This window comes from Galeopterus variegatus, unplaced genomic scaffold (assembly GCF_000696425.1).
Source record: "Galeopterus variegatus unplaced genomic scaffold, G_variegatus-3.0.2 Scaffold1013, whole genome shotgun sequence".
NCBI lineage: Eukaryota > Metazoa > Chordata > Mammalia > Dermoptera > Cynocephalidae > Galeopterus > Galeopterus variegatus.
The window spans coordinates 364865-372917 of NW_007727124.1; positions in this window are offsets into that span (position 1 = coordinate 364865).

The window sequence follows — 8053 nt, forward strand, 5'->3', positions numbered from 1 at the left end:
CCCCGACCTCGCGGCCGAGGGGAAGGGACACGCCGCGCGGGGGGCGGAGAGCCCTCAGTCAGCCCGGGAGCCGGGGGCGGGGCGGGGCGGGGCCCGAGCTTGACAGAATATTCATTCTACCTGCATTTATGAGCGTCCATAGGAAAAACAATAGTAACTGTGAGTTTTGTGTGTGCCATCTTGTGTCAACCTCTGTAAAAGCAGATTAACAATATTTATTCAACAAAATTTTATTGCATTTCTGTTCTGTGTTCTGGCACTGTGTTCCAAGCACTATGTTAGGCACTAAGGATATATAAATGAATAGAGTTCCTACCCTTGTGAAATTTAGAGTCTAATTATTATTTGACAGGGAAATAAACTAATATGAAATGTCAAGAAAGGTTCCCTTGAGCCTTATGATAAGACTCAAAGAGAAAACAGGAATTGGGGAGATAAAAGTAAATTTCATGGAGAAAGAGGTAAGGTAAGAGGTCAGGATGAATGTGTTGCTGTTCCTCCGCCCATGGGGTCTAATTCTGAGGCAGAGGCATAGAAATATACACCTAAGTGCTGAGGAAACTAGAAGCCCACTTCCCTTGGTCTAAGTTGAAGGCTGTCCAATTTTGGGAAATATCTCACACTGAGCAGGGCTCAGGAGCTGACAGTGGCATTGGGAGGGAGAAGAGTCTGAGATAATGCTGGTGGGTCTACACAGCTTGCAAATGGTGTGCCAGAAATCCATACTTTTCTGATGCTCCTGCAGGACATGCAGAAAGTAGCATGGTTGAGAGACCTGAGGAGGCCAAGGGGCACTGTGCCAAGGCCAGGTGATCCTAAGCAGAGGCTTTGTGGTGGACTGGTAGGCAGGGAATAGCTGGAACATGTAGCTAAGACCCCAAAGATGTGCAGACCTGAAGCACTCCTAAGTCAGCTAAAGAGAGGAGCAGGGATGGAGGAGTGGTGGTAAACAATGAGACAACAGACTCTGAAGGCACTAAAGCAACAGGTCATGAGCCTGCCAACCAACCATCCCAACAACTGATGCCAGCAGGGTGGTGGTGACCAGCAGTGACCAGCGATATGGCAACAGAGGCCAGTGAGGACCAAGGCTACAGCTCACAACTCTGCACACAGATCAGAGACCCCTCCCATCACTTCCTTGAGTCATCCCCTTGATCCTATAGGCCATCTTGGGAAGTCGAGAAGGAGGGGAAAGTTCTGATAAGACTGTAACTGTGAATTCTTTACCCAAATGTTTACCCAAAATGAAATTTTTAGACCAGAAGACACTCAGATAACTTTCACTGGCAAATTGAAGTTTAGCCCACTCCCCAGTAGGAATGAGAGCTCATGAGAACGTTTCCATCATTTAAAGAGATAACATAGCCACAATTTTTACACAAATAGATGCAGTGTGTAGTTTCAATAACAGAGATAAGTTCTGTGAAGGAAATGGGCAGGATACTAAGAAAACACAACATGGGGGACCAAATTTAATGTGGAGGTAGAAGAGGTCTCCCTGAAAAGCATTAAGTGAAACCTGAAAGAAGTAGGGGCTGTTGGGGAGGATAAAGCCCAAGGTAAGGTGAGAAGAAAGCCCATGGCTCCTTAAGCAAGAGCAGAGTGGCTGGGGATGGGGCTGAGAATTAGGTAGGAGAAAGATCATGTAGGGAGGTGGTGGTGAGATTTTGATCTTTACTGTAAGAACAATAGGAAATCATCAAAGGGTTTTAAGCAGGGGAGCAATGTATTCGATTGTTGACCTAAAAGAGGAGACTGAGGCAAAAATATAAAGAGTTTATTTGAGCCAAAGCGAAGGACTGCAGCCCAGGAAGCACAAATTCAGGTTGCCTGAGTTTGTGCTCCCTTCAGTAGCAGTTATGAACTGACATATAAAGGAAGAAAAAGAGAAGTCGATGGGCAGTTCCAAAGTTGTTTGCCAAGAATTTACATTGGTTCACTAAAATAACATGAACTATTAATTGGCTATACATTGCTCTTTGTGTCATAAATTCCAGGGGCTTTGCAACAAAGAAAGAATGATGGTCACATTGTACAACTTATGATAATATTTGGGTAATCCATACCCAATGGTAGCAGCAGCTACCAAAAACATGTCATTAAGCAATTATCCCAGATGTAGGTGAGGGAGATGCTATAGGTCAAATGTATCCCCCAAAGTTCACGTATTGGAAACTTGATCTCCATTGTAACAGTGTTAAGAGGGTGGGAGACCTACGATGGTAATTGAAAGGTGGGTCCTTTAAGAGGTGATTAGTTTGTGAGGACTGTGCCCTTGTGAATGGATTGATCCATTCATGGAGTAATGGATTTTATAAGGAGAGCGGGTGAGAAAGTTCTCTCTTGCTTAACCTGTTTTCACCTCGCAATACCCTGGTCACCTGGGACTCTGAGTTGCTGTGAAGAGTCACCACTCAGAAGAAGCCCCTTACCAGGTATGTTCCCTGGACCTAGGACTTTCCAGCCTCCAAAACTGTAAGAAATACATTTCCTTTCTTTATAACTTATCCAGTTTCAAGTATTCTGTTAGGGCAGCAGAAATGAACTAATACAGGGGGTGTGACTGAAGTCCCATTCTCCTCTCTCTCTGGGCCTGATAAGTTTAGTAACCTTACTTTCCTTAGATTGCTCTAAGCCATTTTCCTTTCTCACGGTGTATTTTGATTTGCACTTCTTTTAGAAAGATCACTTGCATCAAAGAGACATCTGCACTCCCATCTTCGTGGTAGCACTATTCACAATAGCCAAGAGATGGAATCAACCTAAATGTCCATCAACGGACAAATGGATAAAGTAAACGTGGTATATATACATAATGGAATACTCAGAGAAAAGATAGATGTTTAGGTGATGGACATGCTATCTACCCTAAGTAAATCATTGTACAATATATGCATGTATTGAGGCAACACACTGTACCCCACAAATATGTGCAATTAAAAACAAATTTTTAAAAATATACCAAAAGAAAAAAGATTACTTGTCCCAGCAAGTGGGTGGGGAATGACTTGAGGTAATATGAAAAACAAAGCAGTGAGGCAGCTAGAAAGCAATCTGAGTCATCCAGGGGAAAAATGAGCACGGCTTACAGTGGGCAGTGGGATGGAGGGAAGAGGATAGATGAAAGAACTATGGAGAAAATACCTAGAGACTTGGTGAAAAACTGGGAGGAGACTGGGGAGGAAAGGGAAGAGAACTGGCCCCGGCTAAGTCAAATGGCACCTTAGAAAGCTGCCCCTTCCTCCAGGCAGACGGAGCCCTGCTCTGGGGCTTGGCAAGTGGCGGGAGGCTGGATTTTGGGCCCCTCTGTTTGCCAGGCCCCCTTAGGCAGCCCTTGCCTGCACAACCACTGGAGGTGAGCTTGGAGGAGAAGCTTAGGAGGGGCAGAACAGGGGATGGTTCCCAGGTTTCTGGCATCGGTGGTAATTTGGCCCCACATTGCTATAATTAGGTATTAGCTAACACTACTTACCAGGCAGTGTTCCAAGCATTTCACCAATTTAATCTTTCTAAACACAACTTTATTTTTATTATTCATACTTTAAAGAAGAGAAAACTGAAGCACAGGAAGGTTGAGTAAACTTGTCAGGCAGCTAAGTGGTAGAACTGGGTGGTAGACACAGGTGGTCTGAGAGCATAGCCCGCCACACCAGGGAGGAGTTGGAAGGCTGCGGTCCCATTTAGAGAAGCCCTCCAGTGTCTGTCGGGCAGTGGTCCCACCACTCCTATGGCTTTCCTGACCATTCTGCCTCATCTCAGTCTGAGCACGAGATGCCCTGTATTGTTTTACTCACACTGCTGTTTTCTCATATTAGAGAATTATTTCTCTATACCCATGCCAAGTAGAAGATTAAAAATATTAAATTGAGACATCTAACTTCTAAGAATTTAAACATAATTTATTTGTGAAACTTCTGTTTGTGTATTGTCTGTTCAGATAAAATTGGTAAAAACAGATTAATAAATATGTATGAGAAATTCTTAATGTTTCCAAGCTTCTGGTACAATCATACTTTTTTTTTTTTAAGATGACTGGTAAGGGGATCTTAACCCTTGACTTGGTGTTGTCAGCACCATGTGGGCTCTTCCAAGTGAGCTAACCGGCCATCCCTATATGGGATAGGAACCTGTGGCCTTGGTGTTATCAGCACCACACTCTCCCAAGTGAGCCACGGGCTGGCCCTGGTATAATCATACTTCTGAAGTGACCTATCATTCTCAAGTACATGAGATTAAAATGATTAAAAGAGACAAAGCAATTAGAATGTTAAATAACTAAATTTTAATTTCAGATAGTTTTATTTAGATAAGGGCAATCTCACACCAAGATGGGGTAGAGTTTGACAATATGCTCGAACTTGGTTTCAAGTCTTGGGGGAAAAATACAGTTTTAGTTAGTTTGGGATCTTATAAACTCTTAACTGGGAAAGCGGGATGGGGGTGGTTTGAATTGCTCACCTTCTCTTAGTAAAAGTATGGCAGCAGGGAGGAGGGATTGGCTGTTAAATGTAAAATATTAGTGAGAAAAAAAGCATCTATTATTAAAATTAGTCAAGAAGTTTCCAGAAATGCTGACATTGACCCAGGAAAAGGAGTCCAGTGGCTGGGGGGCCTCATGCTGAGAGCTGCTGCCCAACAGTTTAAGGGCCTCAATTTGGGGGGAGGAGCAGTCTGGAAGCAGCAATCAGAGAAACAAGGAGAGCATGAGAAGGAAGGTGAACCAAAGCTCTGCCTCAAAGTGGGAGGGGAAAGCTGGCTCAGATGGAAAATTATTGCTAAGTTCTGTCCCGGAGATACCCAGGCCCAATGTATTCTGACTTCTTCCTGAGAAAATCAGCCACCCTTCCTAAGATTAAAAGGAATGGGACCCCAAGAACCCTTAAGGAGGTGAGGTTTCCCTGCCTGAATGCAGATACTAGTCAGACTTGTAAAATGAGAACCCCGTTTCCTAGCCCCAAGAAAACTGGGGTTTTTTGGGGAGCTGGCCAGTATGGGGATCCAAACCTCTAGACTTTGGTGTTATCAGCAGCATGCTCTCCCCAACTGTGCTAACCAGCCAGCTGTCAAGAAAACTGTTGAAGTTAGTGCCTGGGAAGTATACTCAAGCAATTAAAAATAAAGGATTGTCCCAACCAGGTCCAAACAAGAAATCAAATGTCTGGTTGGCCTACTGTGATTCTGGCAAAACTATATTCCGTTCTTGTAGATTTTATTGGACCCTGTCATAACCCAGAAGAATCCATGTATTTTGCTTCTCCTGTGCTATAGACTGCCTGTATCCCCTGAAATTCATATGTTGATATCTAATTCCCAATGTGACAGTGTTAGGAGGTAGCAGGTGATTAGGCCATGCAGGGATTAAAGCCCTTATAAAAGAGGCCCAGGGCTCTCCTTTGCCCCTTCTGCCATGTGAGGACACAGCAAGAAGACGGTGGTCTATGAACCAGGAAAGGGGTCCTCACCAGACACAGAATCTGCTGGTTCCTTGATCTTGAGCTTCTCAGCCTTCCTAACCATGAGCAATTAATTTATGTTTTTATAAGCCACCAAGTCTATGGTGTTCTGTCGTAGCAGCCCAAACAGACTAAGGAATCCTGCATGTGGATTGTGCAGTCACCACAGAACACAAATATTGGGGGTGAGTAAGATCATGCAATATTTTCATTCATGAAAAAAATATGGATATTTGCCCTAAAAGGAAACTTTCTATAGCTGGAACTAGTTGGTTTCTTGTCTTTGTTTTATGTAAAAACGAAGCCTCTAGATGTGGAGAAATTTGAATTCTCATTCATTGCTAGTGGGAATATAAAAGGGTGCAGCTGCTTTGGCAAACAGCTTGGCAGTTCCTCAAAATGTTAAACATAGAGTTACCATGACCCAGCAGTTCCACTCCTAGGTAAATACCCAAGAGAAATGAAAGCATACATCCACACAAAATTGGTACAAGAATGTTCATAGCAAAAACTTGTATCTCAATACAGTTGTCTAAAAAAAGAAGCCTCTAGACATAGACTAAAAATGTCAGAAAATTACTTCTAAAGGTAAAATAAAATAAATATAAAATTTTAACTGTAATAGGCAGGTTTTGATATCAAAGGAGAGAGTCTGAGGAGGCCTGATAGCTAGCCACAACCCACCCTGACCTCTACCATGCTCTTCACTCCACCACAGGAAAGAATTCAAGAGCAGAGTCACAGTAGAAAGTGAGAACAGGTTTAATATAGAGAATAAGAAATACAGGCTTCACAGGGAAAGTGTGGCCTGGCTCCAGAGACTGAGCAGTGGCCATGGTAAATTTAATACAAAAGTGAGAAATGCATAGTTCACAAAGTCCAGGCTGGCTCAAGAGTGAGCACAACCTACTAAAGGCAAGTTTGATACAAAAAGTAAGAAATACGCACCTCAGGCAAAGTGCAGGCTGTCCCCAAAGAGAGTAAGCAACCGCTCTGCCTCCTTCCTGAATTCAACTTTTATAGTTTGGCTATCTATACATATTCATGTTATGTAATGACTATTCAACTAAGGGGATGGTTCCCATTTATGTACTCTAGTCTTACACATGCTTTGTTGGTTTCTTTTAGAGCATGCTCATTGGTTAAACTCCACCACATATGAATACATTCGGTGCTCTCCAGCACTTGCAGTGGCGGGTCATTTAAAGGATAGACTCTTTTTTACTGAACATGTTTAGCCACCAAGATTGCATAAATCTGCCTCCTGTGGTCTCAATCTCCACGTGCTGGTGCTGAAAATAAGTGCTACAGGCCACCACAGCTTAGGACTCAGAGGTGGGAGTTGAGTCCTATGGGAGAGGTTAGAGACCCAGGGGAGTGGCCTAAAATTCAGAGGAGTGGCCTGAAACCCGAACCCTTGGAAACTGAATACCTCTTATCTCAGTTTCTGTTATGAGCTGGTTCCAGCAGGTTCTAGACAATGTAAAAAGGGGAATGTACAAAAATGGTTCTACTTAAACTTTGGGGCAGGTTTTGAAAGACTAAAGACTGTCAATTTTAATTTGGTTACATTTACTTATGTCTTTAATCAGCTTTTAAGGGTTCAGTTAATATAATGCTGAGATATATTAATTTATTGTTTTTAAATTGGACTTCCCTACTATAGCTCTGTTATGAAAGATAAATAAAAATTTGAGTTTGTTTCTTGACAGAATTCTTAACATCCTTAATGGTATTTACTTGTGTTATCCTATGCTAGCTTTTATCATAATTTTTCTTGTCTTTCTATTTTATGGCCTATCTGTTCTAGAAATGCCCCCCAGTCCAGAGGTATAGTCCTGGCTGTAAATAGCCCGCATTCCCAAATATAATAAGAGGTCCCTAGTGGCCTTGACTGTGTCCAAAATAAATAATGTTACATATATCAGATTTTAAGAATTGATTACTGCACAGAGTACTATCCTGTTGACTGTTGTTAGAAGTCTCATTCTGTCTTCACAATGGTTTATGCAATGGGAGGTTTGTGGGACAATGCTCCACAATCAGATCTCAGATTCTTCTAATTCGAGTGAAGAGAGGATTTTGGTTGGCAAGAGCACTCTTCTGTAACTTCACTTTGGCAGGGAGATACACCACATGTACAACTTTTATTTCTTCAAACATCTCCAAAACCTCCTTTTTTGTATGATCATTATGTTTCTCCTTCTTTGTTTATGAAATTTGTTTGTTCAGAGTAAACTCATCCAGATTTAGTGTTCCCCAGCTGAGCAGCAGATAATGTCAGAATGGTCATAAGTGTGCCTACAGAAGAATTGTTCTCATTGTAAAGGAACAAAAGGAGGAGAAACTGTCAGGGAGCTTTCCCTGATGCTCTGTATTCTCTTTACTATAGATAAGACCAAATAGAAAATTTGAGTAATCAGAGTTTGTGTACAGAATGAGTTTGGGTCTTCATGGTCCCAAATGCAGGCAGTCTATTTTAAAATCAAAATATTCACTGATGATGATAAACTGATAGCTGGGATAGCTCATATTTTTTGACCCTTAATTGTATATTCTTTGTGCAATGTTGACATCTATAATCTTTATAAAAGATT